The sequence below is a fragment of the Watersipora subatra genome, chromosome 4 (assembly GCF_963576615.1).
Source record: "Watersipora subatra chromosome 4, tzWatSuba1.1, whole genome shotgun sequence".
NCBI classification, from domain to species: domain Eukaryota; kingdom Metazoa; phylum Bryozoa; class Gymnolaemata; order Cheilostomatida; family Watersiporidae; genus Watersipora; species Watersipora subatra.
In genome coordinates, this window is record NC_088711.1 from 52285606 (window position 1) to 52306151 (window position 20546).

The following is a 20546-nucleotide window of genomic DNA, read 5'->3' on the forward strand; positions in this document are numbered from 1 at the left end:
CTGCATTACAGAGGAGAAAGCTAAGGACGCCACTGTGGTAATGGCCTTTAGGGATTTTGCTTTAAAAAGTGTAGAGGAAGAGAAACAAGTAGTTCTCAAGCGAGTGCACATATTCACTGATGGTGCTCCAGCACAGTACAAAATGAGGAACTCATTTCATAACATCAGCCAGGGTGAGATTCGCCTGCAGAGAAACTTCTACGAGACCAGCCATGGAAGTCAGTTTGTGATGGCCTTGGAGCTACAGTGAAGTCCAGTGTGTACCAGACTGTTATATCTGGAAAAGCTGTCATAGCGAATCCAAATGATTTCTATGAATACTGTGAAGAAAACTTAAAGATTCCCTTCAGAATGGCTAGGGGTTATGTCACCAACCGTGAATACTTTTTCTTGAAGCAAGGTACCATCAATCTAGAGTGACCAAATATTCTGCCAGTCAAGATGGGAGTGAGACAACTCCATGCTGTGAAAAACACACCAGCTTCCCTAGGTTTTCTGAAAGGTCAGCTTTTATCCTGCTACTGTGACTTCTGTCATGATGAAGAGAGCGATGGGTGTATCAACAAAGGCTACTGTGGAGACTGGCTGGAGGAGAAACTGGCAGTGAAGGGAGCTGAGAGGACAAGAGTGGCAGATGTGTGTATTTCAACAATCTGTGCTGCATCTGTGCTAGTGGTGGAGACAGATTATAGACAACGCTTGTCTGTGGTGGCAGTAACCTATGAGAATAGCTTTGCTGTTGGAGAAGTAATTGAAGTTGATGGAAGCAATCTTGATGTACGGTTCATGAAAGAGGGTGCCAACAAAAGGTTTGAATGGACTAGAGAGACAGGTACTGTTGGAAGAAAGTCTTTTTTGTGCTTGAAAGTAAAGACATGCAGCCATTTCAGCTCAACTTGAAATAATATTATGTCACAACCAAGTCATGTGTTATATAAAAAATACCTTGCATACAAATATGCTTATTTTTTGTATATTATGTGATGTCCGTACCCCTAAATGACAGGAATAAGTGTAAATGTTGTATTATACAGCTTAATTCAACTTCAACCTACTTTGTTTATAGTTTATCAATTGATAAATAAATGAATGTAGGTTTTCCAATGAAATTTTTCTGTAGCTTTTTTTGTAGTGTCCGTACCCTTTGATTAGCTTCACATTATTTGATGCATAGACATGGTTGTGTTCAAGCTAGCTTTGTGAAACTTTATATGCTGTTAACTTTCAACCGGGAAAACTTGGGAATTTTCATTAGAAGCATGAACCAATCCTGTGAGGCAAATAAAATTTAAAAATTCAAAAGTATACCGAGTTTTACCAAATTGGTTAATTAGATGGTAAATATTGAACTCCCAAGTTCCTCTTCTAGAACATTGATAGCAATTCCATTTTGTGGTCTTAGTGAAGGTTTATACTTGAATTAATATATTCCTGCACATTGAAATGGCTGGCATAGCTTTTAATGTTAATATGAGAGCTGCATTTGATGTCATATTCTAATTTTGTAATGTCCGTACCCCTTCAGACATACCCTGATAAAATGTTAGTTAAAATCAGACCCACTGGAATGGTGTGCTTTATCATTAGGTTTCTGAAAGGCCAGCCTTTTGCGCATACAATTATCTAGATTTCAAATTCTTTAAAGCATTTTGGTTTTTTAGCAAAGGTGAAACAAAAAATGCACACTTGATTGTGAAATAGCCGACAGCGTTGAAATGCTATGCACAGTGTTGAAAGGCTCTGCATACCAAGGCATAACAATGCTGTGTTACACGCAACATCGCTGAAGCTCGCTCTTATTAGGAAGTTTAGCAATGCGTATGCTAGCTTACTCAAATTAGCGAATGCCAATCACATTCCCTGCCACTGTTTGTAAGCTGTTTTATATTACACATGCATTGCCGGTAATATAAAACAGCTAACAGCAACTCCCCCTAACTTATAGTAAAACTAGTAAAATATTCACTAGTTTTACTATAAGTTAAGGGGAGCGCATACCTCCAACATCAATTTTCAACAATTTGTTCATCTTTTCCCAGACAGCAACGTCTATTCTCTAAAGAAAAAAATAATAAAAATAGTTTTCAAGTTTGCAATAAAGTACAACAACAATATATTTTTACTACTTTAGTCCTAATTTATCTGTACTTTACTGACACATCTGCTGTTACGTCTTGTATGGGTTGCCAATGGAGAATAACTGCTGTTTGGAGCTTGGGGGGTGTGTGTGCGCGCGCGCGTGTTTGTGGGTGCTTAATGCAAGCAAATGTACATAATGAGTGCAGCTATACAGTAATTACATAAAACCCAAACAAACTGAATGTATGAACAAACCAAACGAAGCCTCGTTACCTCTAGTAATCTGTCATTACTGATGGGCAAAATACTTGAAACCAACGGCGTAGTCTGAGCGAGGACAGGACGAGTGTTTCATTGATGAAGTTTTCTTTTGTCCTCTTCACAATGCTAGTAAGGTGTGCTTTCATATGAATGGCAAAGATTAATCATTTAACTTGTGTTGTAAACCATGAGGTACTTAACTGATAGCAAGAGACTTATGCACAGCAAGCTTACGCAGCGGGTTACGGAAAACCAGGGCATAGCTGAAGAATAATTCCTGATGACCTCCATTACACCCCCTCCGAAAACCTTATAGTTTTCTCAATATCTGGAGTTGTATGTAGAATTATTAGCTTGTAAACTGGTCTCTTTAGTTTTTTCTTGGGCGTTTGCAAAGTCACATGCCTCACATAGCCAACACTATTTGTTTGGGTTTCAGCATAGATATAGTAAACCCTAGATTGGCGAATAGCTATCACTACAATGGAGCAAAAGTGAGGCCTATAATTGGCTGTTGTTTTCACGACGTTACGTCGTAGTGATGTGCATCACAACATCAAAGCCTTCAATTGAGCAATAAGTTCAGTAGGGGAAGCACGCTTGGCGTGCTGGTTTTTAAGTCATAAACGTAACAATAAGACCAAATTCTTAGGGAAATGTCATCAGAAGAGACTACAACACCCCAGGTATATCCTGAATTGTCCATAACAAGACAGAACTTCAACTCAAAACAAGAAGCTCTCAACAATATCATAAGCTATCTATGCCGATTAAAGACACCAAGCTGAAAGCTGCTAGTGGAAAATAATAGGAAAATCATCATCATTTCGTCATTGTTTTTAAGTCAGCAGCCAAATCTGTACATGACATTGCTCATTATCTTTTCAGCAACTACCCTTACATCAACTACTTCCTTAACCTTTCCTTCCTGCTATAGGATGTGTACATTATAGGGGCGTCTACTGTAATAGGTTGTCTTGAGTAAAGTTTTTCTACTGTTAAAGGGTCAGATATGTTAACCAGGATCGCATTGAGATTCTGTTTTCCACAATACAATCTAAGGGTGGCTATAACAATAACCCGGCTGTGCAGTGCTTTAGATCTGCAATTCGAGCACTGTTCATAAAAACAGATATCACACCACATCCCAATGTTAACTGTATTGATCTGGATGTGAGCAGGGCTGAAAAAACTGGCCAACTCCTGCTATCCTGCTACATTCTCTGGCTAGAAAGAAAAAGAAAGAAGAGACAAAAGCTGAGGAAGGTGAACATGAGGAGTTCGGTGATGAGGATTGTTTTTAATTCAAATGTGATGAGTGTATCAAGTTCTTGACCGATGTAGAAGTAGTGGGAAGTGCAAATAGTGATGACATAACCCTAATCTCAGCTAAAAACAGAGGAGCCAGAGGAGGATTGGTGACCAGATTGATAGGCCGAATATGTATTGCTGCAGAAAAGTGCCTACGTTCACACATGGAGAGCTATGGTATCACACAGAGAGCTTTTAAACAAGTAACATCACAGACAATAACATATATGTCTTGTTACATAACCTCAATCAATGTTTCACATGCACAGTGCATGCCAACAGTCTACTCAAAACTATAGTAAATCGCTTTACTAAAATCAGAATACGCTATGCCGCTTCAAAGCAGGAATCTAGTTCAACAAACCTTAGACAAAAACTATCTCGTCTAGTTATTTTCAGTCATGTCTAATGGGTGTTTAATACAGTGGTCCAGCGTAACTGCTTCTAAATCTCATTTGATTCATTAGTTTGTTATTAGTTTAATTTCTATTTGGTCACTCTTTGTATTATCAATGATATAGAAGCTTCTAAATCATTGGTATTATTCGTTACTATGTGTGTAAGATTCTTGCCTTTCTCATTCAAAGTCATTACAGTCATACTTCGACTTACGAGCTTAATGCGTTCAGAGACTGAGCTCGCATGTTGGTGCAATTTATTTATATATAGAACAAATAAATATATATTGATTGGTTTCCATACTCTAAAAATGCAAATAAAGCACTCAAAAACAATATATTGTAACAGAAAGAACATGTTGGTTATTGTCCTAACTTACCACATGCTTTCAAAAAGCAACAAATAAAAAATAATGCAAGGAAATGTGATTAATTAAAATGTAAAATTAAAAACATACAATAGCAGCTATCGCTAGCATTTGCCAGAGGGAGAGATAAGTTATCCTTCATTACAACAGCTGACTTTGATAAATTTGGATTTTATCCAAGTCTTAAAAGACAAACTTGAAAGCAAACCTAAAAGCAAACTTTAATCTTGACCTTAACGTAATTCAAATTTCTTTGGCATTCATAGTTTTAAGTTTCTCGCTGGTTAGCTAATTTTGTTTCGCTCTCACGACCAGCCGGCCGTTTTAATAGAAACCTATCTAAGGACATTTGCCTTTGTCGCCCTTTCAACATGTTGCGATCAGGACGAACACAGGTGTCGTCACCAAGGGTTAATGCACGACCACTAGCCAACTTGTCCGAATGTCTATTTTTTATAGTCTTGATAGATAGCACCGGCCTTTTTACGTAGCATCGTTTCAGTTACGCCGTCACCGGCCAATTGTTTGTCTTTTATCTAAAGCTTGAGCAGTCTCTCTATCAGCGGTCATGAAGATCGCTGCGTCGTTTAGAAACTATGGTTAGTCCTTTTGCAAACTAAATGCATTGAATATAATCCTTGTCTTTGATAATTGTGGATGTATTTCTGTCATATTGCTGAGCTAGCTCAATCACGCATACATATTTTGCATATTTTTCAATCATTTTCCGTTTAATATCAATTGTTATCATTCGCTTTTTCTTTGCATTATCTATCCTTTTACTGGCAAACTTTCAGTCTACGCACAGTACTTTTAATTCACATAATTCAACGCTGAAAATCGCGCACAAAAAACATGGTACTAAAGTATAATCTGAGCAGTTGAAAAATACAGAGTGATGCTGTTCTCATAAAACACCTCCGGCATACTTGGCAACTGACTCATGTGCTTGTATCTCAAACATGGCTCGTGTGTTAGTGCTAAAACTTGCTTAAAAGCTGGCTCGTATCTCAAGTTTCTCATATGTTAGGGCGCTCATAAGTTGAAGTATTACTGTATATAAGTTTTACATATGTCCAATAAAATAAGCAGTCTCAGATGCACAAACTATGGAAAAATTGAGCAGTTTTCAGTGCTAAGTCAATTGGAGTTAATAGATCAGCTGATCCGCTTTGCACATCACCATGACTTTGCGTCATGCTAATTATAGGCCTCACTTGTTTTGATTATTCGCATATCAAGGGTTTACCATATCTATGGGTTTCAGTTACTCTCCCGAGTTACCAGTTGCATCTAAGTAGTGCATCGTCCATAACTATCACCACATCTCCAGGCTGGAGTTTCCACTTTTGCCCTCTCCGTAAATTCTGAGAATACTGTAATTTCCACTTATACCAGACTTGCTCAGTCAGATACTTTACGCGTTTCCATGGTTTGTGACTGTAGAGGTCTGGCGAGGCAAAAGGGCCTGATGGTGGTGAAAGGTTTTTACTTTTTATTGTCAACAGGTTGTTGAAAGTTAATTTTTGACCTACTGTAGTGGATATGACCAAATGTTGATTTTGCATACTCTGTATTCTTGTAGCTATATAACTGATTGAAAAGATGTTTGATGTGCGTTTAAGAGCAACTCATTTTGCATGGACAACTTGACAGTCGTCACTCTCATAGCATCAGTCTTAATGCCAGCTTTGGCGGTCGCAATTGTCTTGTGCTATCTGACAAGAATCGAAAAGTAGATGTTACGGTTGTGTCTAGGCAGCTAGCTTTCTCTGTAGATGTATTACTTTGATTAGCTGATAGAACCTGTAGCGTGTCTTTGGCTATGTCTGCAACAGTAGAATATTCGTGACTCCACAAATAACTGGCTGTATTGACAGTAGTTGGCGGTACAGGCAAGACTCTCCGGGTGCTCAATAAAGATGCTGTTGTGCCAACTTTTTGAGGTACATGTACATATTGTATTGTAACACGGTTGTCAGGTTCGTTTATGACCACTTCATGAGTTGTTACTTGTTGACGGGTTTCTGTGATTACGGCACTGGGGCTGATATTAGTCGTTATGTCATTTGTTGAATTAACTAGATCAGTTGTTGCATTTACGCTTTGTCCTGACGACTTCAAACTTTGCTTCGTAGTACCTAGGTCAGCTTCAGTTGCTTCAGAAGTGGAACAATTATCATCAACAAGACGGTCAATATCAGTCGTTGTTACCAAACTCGTGCCAGGTTTAGAGATGATCCTGTCAGCACCTCTTGTAGTTTCTAATAAATGGTCAGTTTTGATAATATGTTCCCCAATATTCGTGGCCTTTTCATATATAGGGTAGGTATTTGTAATAGCTTGTCCAGTAAACGCTCTCTTTTTCTGAAACCTGGTTAGTTGTCATGACAATTAAAGCAACATCGGTTTAAGGTAGTCCGTTCTTATATTTAATGTTTCTTCCGTTAAAGAGGTCACCATGCCAGCTTTCGTATCTTCAAGAGTCTGACCGGTTGCCATATGCTAGTCAAACAAAAACTTGCTAGAAGTTCTGTACGTCGTGTAGAATTTACGCTATAGGATGTGTACATTATAGGGGCGTCTACTGTAATAGGTTGTCTTGAGTAAAGTATTTCTATTGTTAACGGGTCAGATATGTTTCCTTTATAATATATTTATCTCCACACCTTATACGTTGTGTTTAGTTACCATAAAACCTTTAATTGAAGGTCATAACACTTTATTTTTCAACCCTTCCTCAATGGTGGCAGTCAAATAGAGGTGGCATTCAAATAGAGTCTGACATTGTATTTTTCCAATGTCTCTTCAAAATTCTGAAGACAGATTTAGCTCTTTTACGGCCAAAGTGAATGCCACCTATATGTTGCCATCTCCTTCTGGTGAATCCATATTAACCATGTTAGATGCAATAAATCGGCTAACTTACCTCCGAATTGTCCAATATCTCTTAAAATATGCATTGAAAAGCAAAAAAGATCTCTACCAGTTAATCTACTGTATATTGTTTGCAATTAACCCGCGATGCTTTACAGCCTGTGTCCTACTTCAAGATGGTAAATGGATTTAGATACAAACAGAAACAACAAAAGAACTAATTATTGTTAATGTAACCAAGTCATTATTAGCACGAGTTTGTGGACACATTTTTACTGGTCACTCGCTATTATGACTTCGCAAAGATCAAAAAATGTCAAGGTGGTGGCCAAATCAACTGGCATTCAATTAAATGGTGGCGCTCATTTTCAACTTTTCCCCTATGGTCGTAGTCAAATAAAGAAATATGATGGTTGTTCAATTAAAGGTTTTACAGTAGCTATGAAGATACAATAGTCCTAACAGAAGCCTAGCTTATTGTTCACAATCATGTTATGCAATCATTATTAATAAGTTAGTAACACTCAACTACAATATATATCCATGTACACAGATATAAGGAAGGTTAACATTAGGTTTATTACAGAGTTAAGATAGGTGTTAATATCAATTATGAACTATATGCAAAATATTGTTTTATTGATGGGTTCACAGACCTAAAACTTGTCTTTATATTGAGTTTTAATGTTTCATTACGTAGCGAAGACTAATGTTGTTCTCATTCAACACAGCAACACTCTGAACACACAGCAAACATTCGGTTTTATTTGTAACTTTTGTTTAAAATTACTGACATCCGTTCATTAATAAATGATTGTTATTTTCTGTCAGTTTAGCGTTTCTTGGGAACTTCCATAGTCAATTGTTTTTTTTTAATATAAAAAAATGTAAATTCTTAATCTAATACTAACTGATAACCAAAGAAGAACTCTAACAGTCCCGTTGTGGCCTTGTCTTCTGCAGTCGCAGTGAAATTAAGTGTGACATTTAAATTCGTGTCAGCGGAATGCAGTGTCTTATGCTAGTTACCACTCAGGTCTCGCATGGACAATTGAAGAAGAGCACAGAAATCGGCAACTGCTAGTAATGAGTCCTCGGGCCATATGACATGGTGTGGTTGAATACTTTATGTAAGATGGTAAAAATACCTTCAGGGTCTGGACCCTGCTCATTGGCAGTATGTTGCCCACGGGAAGATTCTGGACCCTCCCATGGGCAACCTATTGCCCACGGGCAGGGGCAGTATGTTGCAGGGCAGGAGGCAGTACTTCAACCTTGCCTACAATCGTTGGAGTATTGGGGAGGGGTCAGTACTTCAACCTTACTTAAAAATTCACTCGTATGCTGAGAGAGTTTTTAGGCAAAGTTATTTCTGTTTTGCTTCTTTAATGTTTTGAATGGTTGCCAATTATTTATGAAGCTTCGTTTAAAATGGTTGAAAACCTGCTATGCTGTTTCTGGCTACTTTATTTATTCTGACAGTTGAGTACATTGTCAAATAGATAATTATCTGGGTTGAGATCTAGCATCCTGGTATGGCTATGCTATAATCATGTCGTCTTGACAATGGCCTAGCCTTTGACAGATTTACTGATTTGGCTCATAAAAGTAATAGTAACGAGAACTATTTAGTTACTGTTTGTTATGTGATATTAGTTTTAACAGGAATAAACCACTGTAATCTCTCTTAATGACACATCTTATATATATACTTGCCATCAAATGGCACAATAATAATGGTCAAAGGAGTCTTTGCACATTAATTTTCTTTAGCTACCCATGCCTGTTCATGTTTTTATTTTTGCTATGTTGAAACTAAAATCATTCCGGCTTTTACAGCATTTTACTGATCAATTTTGTTAACTAGTGGCAGAAAAAGTATAGATAACTGGCATTATATGTGTTATTGTTATAGATAAAAATTAAAGGCTTTTGAGGTAAAGTCTGCTGTGTTTCTATTGCTCTCCAGGTTTGATGGTCACATCAGTTGCTTTGTTCAAAGTTTGCACTATTTTAACATGGAATTTGACATCAGAAACATCTGTGTTTTCCTAGTTCCCATTTTTCTTGAGCCTCACTCCCTTTATTAAACTTTCTCACCAAAGAGCTCAAAGTTTGTTGCAGTTTTTCTGCATGCATCTTTGAAGGCAATAATGGCTGGCTAGCTTGTTTAGATCATGAAGGTTAAATGTGTGTTCCTAAGCAACCAATACGTAGGTAAGGGTTGTACAGTTCTCAGCCGATTTGAAATGACAAAAAAAGGAAACAATCATTTTGCTTTTATATACTGTTCACTTAGCAGGTCTTAGTTTGTATCCCATTTGTGTTACATCCCAACCCACCTGCACTGCCTGTCAATATTTCCTACAAAGATTAGAGTTGGTAACTGATTTTAGTTTAAGTTTTAACTTGTTATATGACAGTTATAGCTGGTATGAGTTTATGCTAGTATCACATGACATATATAATTTATATGTAGTTATTTTACAATAATTATACAGTTACTGTACGCATCACATAATCTTATACCTTGACCTTATTTTGTTACAAAACTGTTACAAATGGAAGTGAAATTTCTGGTCTAACATCTCGCGCAAAAATTAAACAGATTGGTTTGCGTTGTTGCTTAGAAACAGCGATTGTAAACAGAGTCGTGCCAATGCCGGTTTTGCGGTCACTAAGGTTTCTGACACACTCTACTTAATGCCACAAATGTGGCTGTTAGGGTTCAATGGGTTAAGCACAGAGATTAAGTAGCTGTGCAGTTGTTCAGAAATATTTAAGGGACCAATTCTATATATTCTGGACACTACATTTGATGAACATAAGTCATGGTAGATTTTTGTTAGAACAACACAGAACTGATTTGCTGCTTATTATAGGTAGCCACTGATGGTGTTTAGCTCCCACTAATATTTCATGGCTGTGGAGTTGTCCATTTAGCAAAAAAGTTTTAAAAAGTACCCCTTCTGGACACTACTCGATAGAATTGGGAAATTTGTTTCCGATTTTCAATTTCAGAATTTATCGAAGCACCCAGGTTAGCCAAAATTAAACTTGGTTTACATTGGAGTAGCACAAACCATCTTCACAATGATGTATATCTCGACCGGTTTTAACCAATTCTAGACCGAGTACTTGCAAAAAATGAACACACCATACCTTCTGGACACTACATTCTGGACACTACAACTTTGTCCACTATGTATTGTCTATAGAAATTGACTTTTCACAGAACTTTATTAGCTGTATTTATTACCAGGAATTGACCAAATTTATTTACAGCATAATATAAGAGGACAAAAAAATGTTCGAATTTTATTATGACTAATAAAAATGTAAGTTTATGATAAAATTATTTTTTATAGCAGCAAGACGTAAAAAACGTAATTAATTTAAAGTCCTTTTTTTTGTATTGCTCGCTAACAACTTGGGAGTTTTCAAGTTCGTAAGATAGAAGCGAAGCATCATTAGGGCTTATAATTGGCACCGCAGCCAAAATAAAATTGGCATGAACGAGTTGAGGCTTGTCTTTGGCAGGCATTTGTAGGTTCCATTTGATGTGGCAGTCATAAAATTAACATGTATCTCATTTTGATCACTGTTGATTTTCTCGATTGATCCTATATATGCTCCACGTTCATAAGCTACAACTACCAGTTTCCCAATAGCGAAGTGGTTAAGAAGACTAACGTTATGACCAGGAGAAATAACCACAGTTGCAGGTGCCAATGTACTGGGATGTGGAGCTGGCGTTATTGGGATGGTTTTGAGAAAATTTGTTTTAGTTTCAAAGTTGAATGTATGAGTGGTTGAGCAACCAGTGCAACGACAAAAAGAATTTCGGTTGCCATCTTTGGTTTGACGTAGTGAACGCCATGGGTGCCAGGCAGAATTTATATTCCTTCCCAGATCTTGTCAAATCCTTGCCTTTGGTGTTCTGCAGCAATGTCTTCTTTTAACACAAATGTGACATCAACAGCCTGGTTTGAAGATGCAGTCGCATTGAAAAATTCAACGGCATTCCTCGCTTCAACTTTACCAGCTTTCACACGGGTCCATACATATATTTTCACACACTCACCCACCCCATCAACCGCGCCTTTGCCATGGCTGGTAGCAAAGTAGTTCCACTCAAGTGAAGCATCGAGTGTCTTTTGTACATGTTACAGTTTAGAAAAAATATAGTTTTACTGGATCAACAATAATAATAATTGAAGGGATTACTAGTTTCGGCTATCATGAGTAGAAAGCGATTTGTTTGATGTTTCCCCTAAAAGTTTCCTAGACTGTTCTGTCTCTCCCTCAACAAATAAGCTCTTCACCACTCAATGATCAGAGTAAATGTTGAGTGCAACTATCTATATATAAATATTTCTCAAAGTATTGTGTGGATATCTGTGTCATTCCGGCTATAGATATAGCTTTAGCGCATGCAGATTATTTTACAGATGCGGCCACACTTCACGACGCCCCTGTTAAGAAATATTTTTTGTGAGGTCCAATTACTACATTCTTTCGGTGCGGACAAGTAGGTATATACTGTATTTGTGAGAAGAGCGTCGAAATTCTCTCACATTTTGGTCAGACAACGTATGATATCTCATTTTTACATTTGTACTAGTATCGAAAGATAATAGTATTCAAAGTTTTGATGGCTATCTTCTGGTGGAACGGTAACCTTTTTCAAACACACACACTTCTATGCAAGAATTTCAATTACAAAAACGAATATTTTGTGTAAGTTTTATGTATGTACCTCCCAAGTTAGAAAACAGATAATCACTTATGTTTATGGCATTATAGCCAATTCAGATTTTCATGATTACACAGATAATTAAAGTAGCAGCACTGTCTCTGACAGTGGTAAAGGTAATGGTTTTGTAAGAGTAAGGAATGTTGTAGAGGATTGTTTTAGCTTCGTAGTGATCATAGCTTCACATCGCTTTATCAATACACAAAGTATAGATACATTGAATTTATTGCATGGCAGCATTTTTTAACATATTGGAGTTCTAAATAAAATATGTAACAAAACTGTTTTAGATAGTTTGAAATTGAAAAAATATTGTTTGCATATCATGAAGCAATATCCGCATTTTTCAGTAAAATGGATGGCCGTCGGCCGATAGCTAAATTTGTACATGGATGTTATACAAGAATTGTTATTATTAATTCAACATATTCATGATTTTTATTTTGTTTTCCCAGCTCGTAATAATTGTATCATTAATGAATTATCCTTTATTGTAATCATAGCAAAACCCACTTAATTTAGCTATACTTGCTAATTATTTCACATTTATATCTAAACCCTTTTATAGTTGTTTTGTTTTTTGTAATTTATTTGTCCTGCACTAAACCTTTTCCTCATGATATGAATTTTGAAAGTTATGGTTTGACAAAGTTAGAAAACCTTTACAGTTGTTTTTATTTTCTATTAAATTATTTCAACTACACAAAACACTTTTCTCATGATATGTAGTTTGAAAGTTAGAATGGCACATGTTGTTATATGTTGAATAAAAATCAATTTTTCTCGGTAAATGCTTCTTTATTTAGGTCAATTTGTTTTTCTCTTGATTCATTTGAACTGCAGAAAAAATAGTTTTTCATTAAAGGAAGTTTGAAAGTTAGAATGGTAAATATTGTATACGGTATCTTAAATACAAATAAATTTTCTTACCAAAGACTTTTTTATTACCCAGGCAACGCCGGGTAGCACAGCTAGTTCTTCTATATGTCTAAGACCTTATAACAATGCTCCGAATACACTTGTAAAGTATTAATAACAATTTGAAGCTACAGCTTTCTCACTTCTGGACACTACAGTTTCTTCTGGACACTACAATATTTTGGACACTACCAAAATGAATACCACTTTTTTAAACTGCTGAATTACTGTGAAACAAAAGTTTTGCTATTAAAATTTTTTATAGAGGGTACTAACAGAGGATTTAAAAAAAATTTTTTTTGAATAGTGTATGCGAGAAATATCAAAACTTTTAAAGATTTTCCCTTCTGGACACTACACGGGTTCATGTTTTTCTTGTGTTTGTAATTTCAAGGATTAAAACTGAGAATGAGATTTTTTTCTATTTTATGTGATTGCTAATAATGTTAGCATGCATTATAATTCATAGTGTCTTTGAGAACAATTGTATAGTTACACAACATGACCATAAGGGATATCAATATTTTTTAGATTTTAGCTCTTTTCCTGAGACACTGTCTTTGATACCCTATATATATTTATGTGGCAACATGAGGTTTAAAAATAATAATAGCAACATTACCTGCAGACTTTTAGCTTCATTTTGATACCCATATTGTTGGTGTACCTTGAATTTTAAAAATCTTCACTGAGGTTGACGTTCATACGGAATTGGCCTTAGGCAATAAGTAGGTGCTAGATGTCACGAGTTGTAGTCTCATCTAATGCTCTATTTTATCCTAACATCAAACTTTGGAGACGACGGACGGTCAGACAGAAACTGCTATTATTATGTATAGTACATATATAGATTAGTTTTACTTTATTATCCTTAACATTAATTATTAGTTAACTTTATTAATTATTACTACTTTAATTATTTATACTATTATATTACTTTATTTCTAGTATCCTTCCTGTCATGCTCATATTGTTATATTAAGTTAGCCATTTATTATGAGATATTTTATTTAGCCGATTTATTATAGTTCGCTAACTTTCAAAGACAGGAAGTATATTCCTTAGATGATTCAACTGAGTCATCTTATCTCTTACTTGGTTTTTCTAAGGGTCAAAATCACTGCTAGTATGAGACAATTATAGTGTTAACATTGTTTATAGGTTTTGCAATGACTGCTGCTATTTGCAAGTTCATTGTGAGCTCAATAGGATTGTTTGTGTCACAATTTGTATGACTGAGTCTCAAACTTTTGTTTTCATGTCCGAGTTCTGCACTTGTTGTCTCTGATACGTTATAGCACTTATTATGTCCAAGTTTTGTACTACTTGCCTTGTATATAATGCATATCAGTTCTTGGTTATCAGGTGTCATCTTGGAGAGGCTATGTACATGTATTTTCCATCAACCTTATCCCTCTTCACTTGTTGGCACTTATGGTTACCGGAAGGTTCTCTCACAGGATATATGTAGCCTACAGCGCAGTAAGTACTATGAGATATACTAGCGTTTGTGAGATACAATTTTGTCTATGAGATATACTTGCATCTATGGGATATGCTTGTCTCTATGAGATACACTCGCCTTCATGACGTCTTTTATACTATCATATTTTTAACCAAACTTTAATTAAAAATTTATCTAAAAAAAGTTGCCTATTTTCTTCCGTTAATGGGGATTGTAAAATGTGAGGGACCTAGGCTAAGTCATCAAATGAATAAGCATTGTGTGCGTTCCCATGAATTACATTAGTACACTAGTTCATTATCTGGTGGTAGTACATCCTTACGACTTAGTAGCCTGTGTTCAGGCTGTTATTCACAATCAAAATAATATCAATTAGACAGGTAGTCTGCACCCTTTTTTCAATTGTTCAGACAAGTTTAAAATTGTATTTTCCATTTATCATTAGGTATCAAAGCGAACAAGTTACGGAAACGGTATGCGTGTTCGACCCAGAGAATTATCTCCCCTTGATTTTGTTTTGGTTCAAAGAAAGCCAATGCAATGGCATCAATGTGGATTACTAAATTTTCTGAGCCATGTTATTAATAGATGATATTATTTATAGAGATGTAGGGCTACACAATATGTAAACAATGGTGGAAAATTTGAATTCTAACTTTGTACACACGAGCAAGCCTTTTTACCCTATACCGTGTTACCAAACTCCACTTGCCTGTAAAAGTACTTGAGGTAGCACAATTCTTTGTGGACTGAATATAATATTGGAGCTCCGAATCTGTTATAACCAAGTGAAAGAAGTAGAAGTAATATATTGCGAAGAGTAAAACTCAATAAAAAAGAGAAGTAAAGTATTGCAAATAGTGTGAGGAAAACTGGTGTGTTTCCTTTACTGCTGCGCAAGGAAACAAACCACTGAGTGCAAAGCAATAGAAATATATATATTTGGCAATATATATAATAATGTTACTGCAGAAGATTAGATGATCTTAGAAAGAGATGATCTTTTAATATGCCTTTTCCCCAGGTGATAAGATATCCAATTGACTAAGCGGGATTTTTCGTTTTTTGGGAGGTTGGAAGTGTCATTGCTATTTCGACAAAGTTTCAAAAACTAAGTTTAATCGATTCGAAACTTCAGTATTACAAGATCAAAATTATACTGTACAAAGCAGCAAGTTTCATAAACCAGAAGCGTGGAAGTACAAAAAGAACTAACGTTCTGTCAGCAGCCGCTCTTTAGTTCTCGGTCAGCTAAAAGTGCCTTCGGAAGTTTTGCTATGCCTCAAGAACGAATAGTCTAATGGACTTGAAGCTATGAATTTATATTGACATTGTATACACACACCAAATTTGTATATGCACAGACAAAAAATTTTTAATCCTATATATACCGGAAGTACAGAAAAAGCCAGCGGAACTATGAATCCAAGGTGAATCAGATAGGTAAACATTTCCCTGAATTATCTGGAGCGCATGTGTTAAAGTGTTAAACTTGAATTGCTTTAAACATTCAGAAGTTGTCTTACCATAAGCTAGAATATGATAGCATTAGATATGATACAGTGAAACTAGTTGACTTTGAGAGTGGTTGAAGTTTTCTGCATACAATTATTCCTTAACCCTTTCACTGCCGTATGCGCATTTATGCGAAATCTATGGTTGACTGCCATGTGCGAATTTTCTGGCAATTGCATAGTAACCTAATTTTATTATTTGTTGACAACATAGCCAACGACCTTTAGTACCTTTATGGTATTGACAGTATTATTCGGAAATGTCTCTATAAAGTTAGCCTAAATTTGCGAAGCAATTTTGAATCTTTGTTTGGGATTTTTCAACTCAAAAATGCCCATTTTTTATTTTTACTGTTCAAAATATTTATTGTTACATGGCTCCCTCAAGTACCTCCCAAGTCAGAAAATTAAAAAGCTTATGTTGATGGTATTATGGCCGATTCAGATTCAGATTTTGGTGATTACACAAATAATGAAAGCAATAGCTCTGACGACGATGAAATTAATATTAGTGTTGCAACAAGATGCCATTTTCAAAATTATAGTTTCACATAGCTTTAGCAAGCTATATAATATAGCCACAAAATTATAGTTTCACATACATGTAGCTTTAGCTACATATATGTGAAACTACAATTTAGCTATACTACATAGCTATATACAATATAGCTATGTAGTATAGCTATATTGACAATTTTTGCATAGTGATGTTTGTAAACATTTAAAACAGTTAACAACATAAAATATACTTGTAACAATTTTTTCTTAAACGATGTTTAAAATTGAAAAATTATGAGTATGTATCATGCTCCAAAATCAGCAATTTTCAGTAAAATGGCTAGCAGTAGGCCAAAAGCTAAATTTCTACATGAATTGCAGTGAAAGGGTTAAGATCAGGTTTGCTATACAAAAATTAGTAATTGGTATCCTAAAGGTTGGCTTTCAACAATTTACATTACAGTTATTTGGTATCAAAAGGTTCACAATGTCTTACTCTGCTGCGTGGTAGGTTCAAAATATGTGAAAATGTGATTACAAGCTCCTAAAAGCTCAAAAACGAACAGTTAAAAAATGACTGTAGGTTGGAATCCCTTATTTTGATGACGTACTCAACTCGACGTGGTTATTGTTTTGACACATGGTGTTATCACCCGAAATGAAAAGCCAATTAAAGGCACAATATAAAACGTCTCGGAGCACTAGTTTAGGATTAACACTTTGGGTTCTACCAAAAAGCCCTCATCAAATATACATGTAGATGCTCGCTACTTCACAGTTTCCTCTCAGCCTTGCATAATCATCTAGTCATAATCTTATCATGTGACCCATATTTCCCACAAAATGGGGCAATCAATTTTCACAATGTGCATTTTTCAACCAGTACAGGTGACCAACAGGCGCCTCATGTTTATCAAAGGATGGTATGCCCCTTCCAGCTAAGAGTAAAAAATTAAACTGATTTTTAGGCCAGGTTTTGAGTTATCAGTGCTCAAAGTGACAGCATTACGATGATAACGAAATAGATGCCTAAAGACAGTAGACATGGTTTTCATTGAATGCGTGAAGTTTATTCGTGAAAGTATTTTGACGAATGAGGTCGCATGAAGGTGTTAACAGAAGCACATCGTGTTCAACTACGTCATATTTGAGCTGTTTTGAGAGGGGTTCCAACCTACGGCTGTTTTCGTGATGGCTGTGAATAACTGTTTGTTTTTCATCTTCTACGAGCTTGTAATCACATTTCCACATTCTTTGAACCTACAACATAGCAGAGTAAAACATGGTGAACCTTTTGATATTAAATAACTGTAATGTATACTTTTTTGCAAGTCAACCTTTAAGATACATCCTGTTAGTCCAGTTTTTAATTTATCTATAAACTAGCTGGGCTACCCGGTGTTGTCTGCATATTAAAATCAGCTTATAAACAATGAGAGTTGCCTGTCACTCGCTATCAGCTTGGCACATTGCCAATGTACAAATTGAGTAAGCTGACCAATAAGAAGTACCACTCTCCATGACTTACGGCCACGGTTTTTCGTCATGATTAAAAGCAGTAGCCCGTTTGCTACCATATACCGACATATATCGGCTAGCGATTCCATCAAGCTTGTGTGGCTAAATTGGTAGGGTGTCGGAATGGCAAATTGGAAGTTCCGAATCAAATCTTCGGCGATGTTGATTCTTTATTCCAAGATTTTAATAGCTATAGCTGGACACATTCAATGACGAAAAAGTTTGAAAAATATACATATAAACTAGCTGTAGAACCCAGCATAGCCCGGATAATGAGAAGTTTTTGAAAAGAAGATTTATTTGTATGTAACGTATAACAAAATTTGCCATTCTAAATTTCAAACCAAATATCTTTAGAAAAGTGTTTTGTGTAATCGATATAAATTAACAGAGAAAATAAAAACAATTGTAAAGGTTTTTAAACTTTGTCCAACAACTTTTAAATTTCATATCTTGAGCAAAAACATTTGTGCAGGTAAAACAGATTTAAAATATAAAACTACTATAAAAGGGTTTAAAAGTAAATGTGAAATAACTAGCCAGTAGTAGCTAAATTAAGTCTGCTTTGCTACAATTACAAAAATAGATTATTAGGTCATAATCAATTAATACGAACCGAGAAAACTAAATAAATGTTCGGAATATTTTGAATTAATAATAGCAATTCTAGCATAGAAGTGTGTGCTTAAAAAGTTACTGCTCCATGATATTTTCTGAAACCATCACCATTGTTAGCGAGAAGAAAATTACTTTAAAAAATGGCGCTTGGCCAAACTGATCAATTCAACATTTTCTATCAGCATTGTTTCAATGGTTGTACCTATTGAGGAGTTGTTTCCTTTTGAAGGTGGTCACTGCTGTAGTCTTCATCATGACCCTTTTCCTCATCACCTATGTTTTTCACTGCACCTGGGTCACTTCAGAGGCCTACTCTAGTCCTTCCATCGTTCTCTCCGCCAAATCAGGTGATGGTGGTCATGTTATATTTGATGACTGCAGGGAAGCTTACTACTGGCTGAGGCAAAACACTCCAGAGGTAGCAAGGATGTATGTCTTGGTGGGATTACGGATATCAGATAACAGCTATGGCTAATCGAACAATTTTGGTAGACAACAATACTTGGAACAACACTCACATATCCAGAGTTGGGCAGGTGGGCATCTTAGGATTGACTTTGCTTATTCTTTCATTCTGAGACATTCGAGAAATCTATTACTTGACCACACAGTATGTCCCACTTACTATTTTGCGTTGAATGCTTTGTCATGCAGGCAGTGTCATCGCCTGAGGATACAGCCTATGAAATCATGAGAGAGTTGGATGTGGGATATATGCTCGTTATACTTGGTTGTCTCACGGGATATTCCACAGATGGTAAGTGCTCTTTCTTCCGATGGACTTGCATTCAAACACCTGCCTCTCGATCTCTCCCACTCATCTCTCTCCCAATCGTCTCTCACTCGTCACTCTCTCACTCGTCTCTCTTTCCCAAACATCTCTCTCACCCGTCTCTCCCACTCCTCTATCACTCGCCTCTCTCCCACTCATCTCTCTCTCCCACTCGTCACTCTCTCCCACTTGTCTCTCTCACTCGTCTCTTTCTCCCACTAGTCACTCTCATGGTGCGTTTACACTGGCCGATTTTGTCACCGATTTTGTCGTGCACAGACAAATTTGATGAGTCGGTGTTGGTAGGTGTGAACAGAAAAATCGGTGTCGGCACCGATCTGAAAGTCGGTGTCGGAGCTACCCAGCAGTGCCCGGTTGCACCGACAAGTCGGACGCTCATCAGCCAATCAGAAGCTAGGAGCCTCTGGTTAAATGAGCCTAGGCTTTAATGACAGTGCTAAGTTTATGAAACGAAAGGGCTAGGTTTAATGAGAGGCTAGAAGACTGTCATTAAACTTTCCCTCGTTCTCTTTTTAATAGTGAACCAGCATGGCTAGCAACGATGTGAACACGAGAGTACCAAAAAATCAAGTTTTTTTCTTTAATTTAAATTAATTAAAAGTGAATAGCCAGTTGTACGACTACTACTAGTTCTACTACTAGTACGACTGTAAATACAACTGTCAAGAAATTTGCCGGCCCTTACTTGGCACGATTTAGATTATGTCATACAGAAATAAATTGCGTGTGATTTCATTCAATGTTTTATTAGCGAAGGAAATTCACTAGCTGAGGAGCGTACGGACATTTGCTCTGTCCACTACCCTAGAACACTTAAGTATTCGCGACATCTAACTTTCGCGTTTTCGCGGAGTCATCATCACGCGAAAAATTCATGCGCGAAACTAAACTATCATAACGAACTAGCGAAAATTCGAAATTAAATAGCTATGTTCTACACAGGCCTGTATTCACTGGTTGCAAGTTGGGGGGCTAATTTTAGACGACTAGTTATGAACATCTGGGGTGTGGAGAAGGAGGGGGGGTGCTGTAAGCTCCCAACAGGTTTCTCTTATGTAGGGCCTCAGCCGGGCCTCTCACGTGAAGTTTTAAAAAATTTTATTGGCAAGTATCAACATTTTTCTATTTTTTGAGATTTGCTTTGTTTTAGCTGATGTGACTGACAAAACGTT

At 36.4% G+C, this 20546-nt stretch overlaps 1 pseudogene; it reads left to right on the top strand.

Moving 5' to 3' along the window:
• Positions 1-441: 441 nt before the first annotated feature.
• LOC137394337 (dolichyl-diphosphooligosaccharide--protein glycosyltransferase subunit STT3A-like) overlaps positions 442-20546 on the top strand; it is a 28456-nt pseudogene continuing 8351 nt past the window's right edge.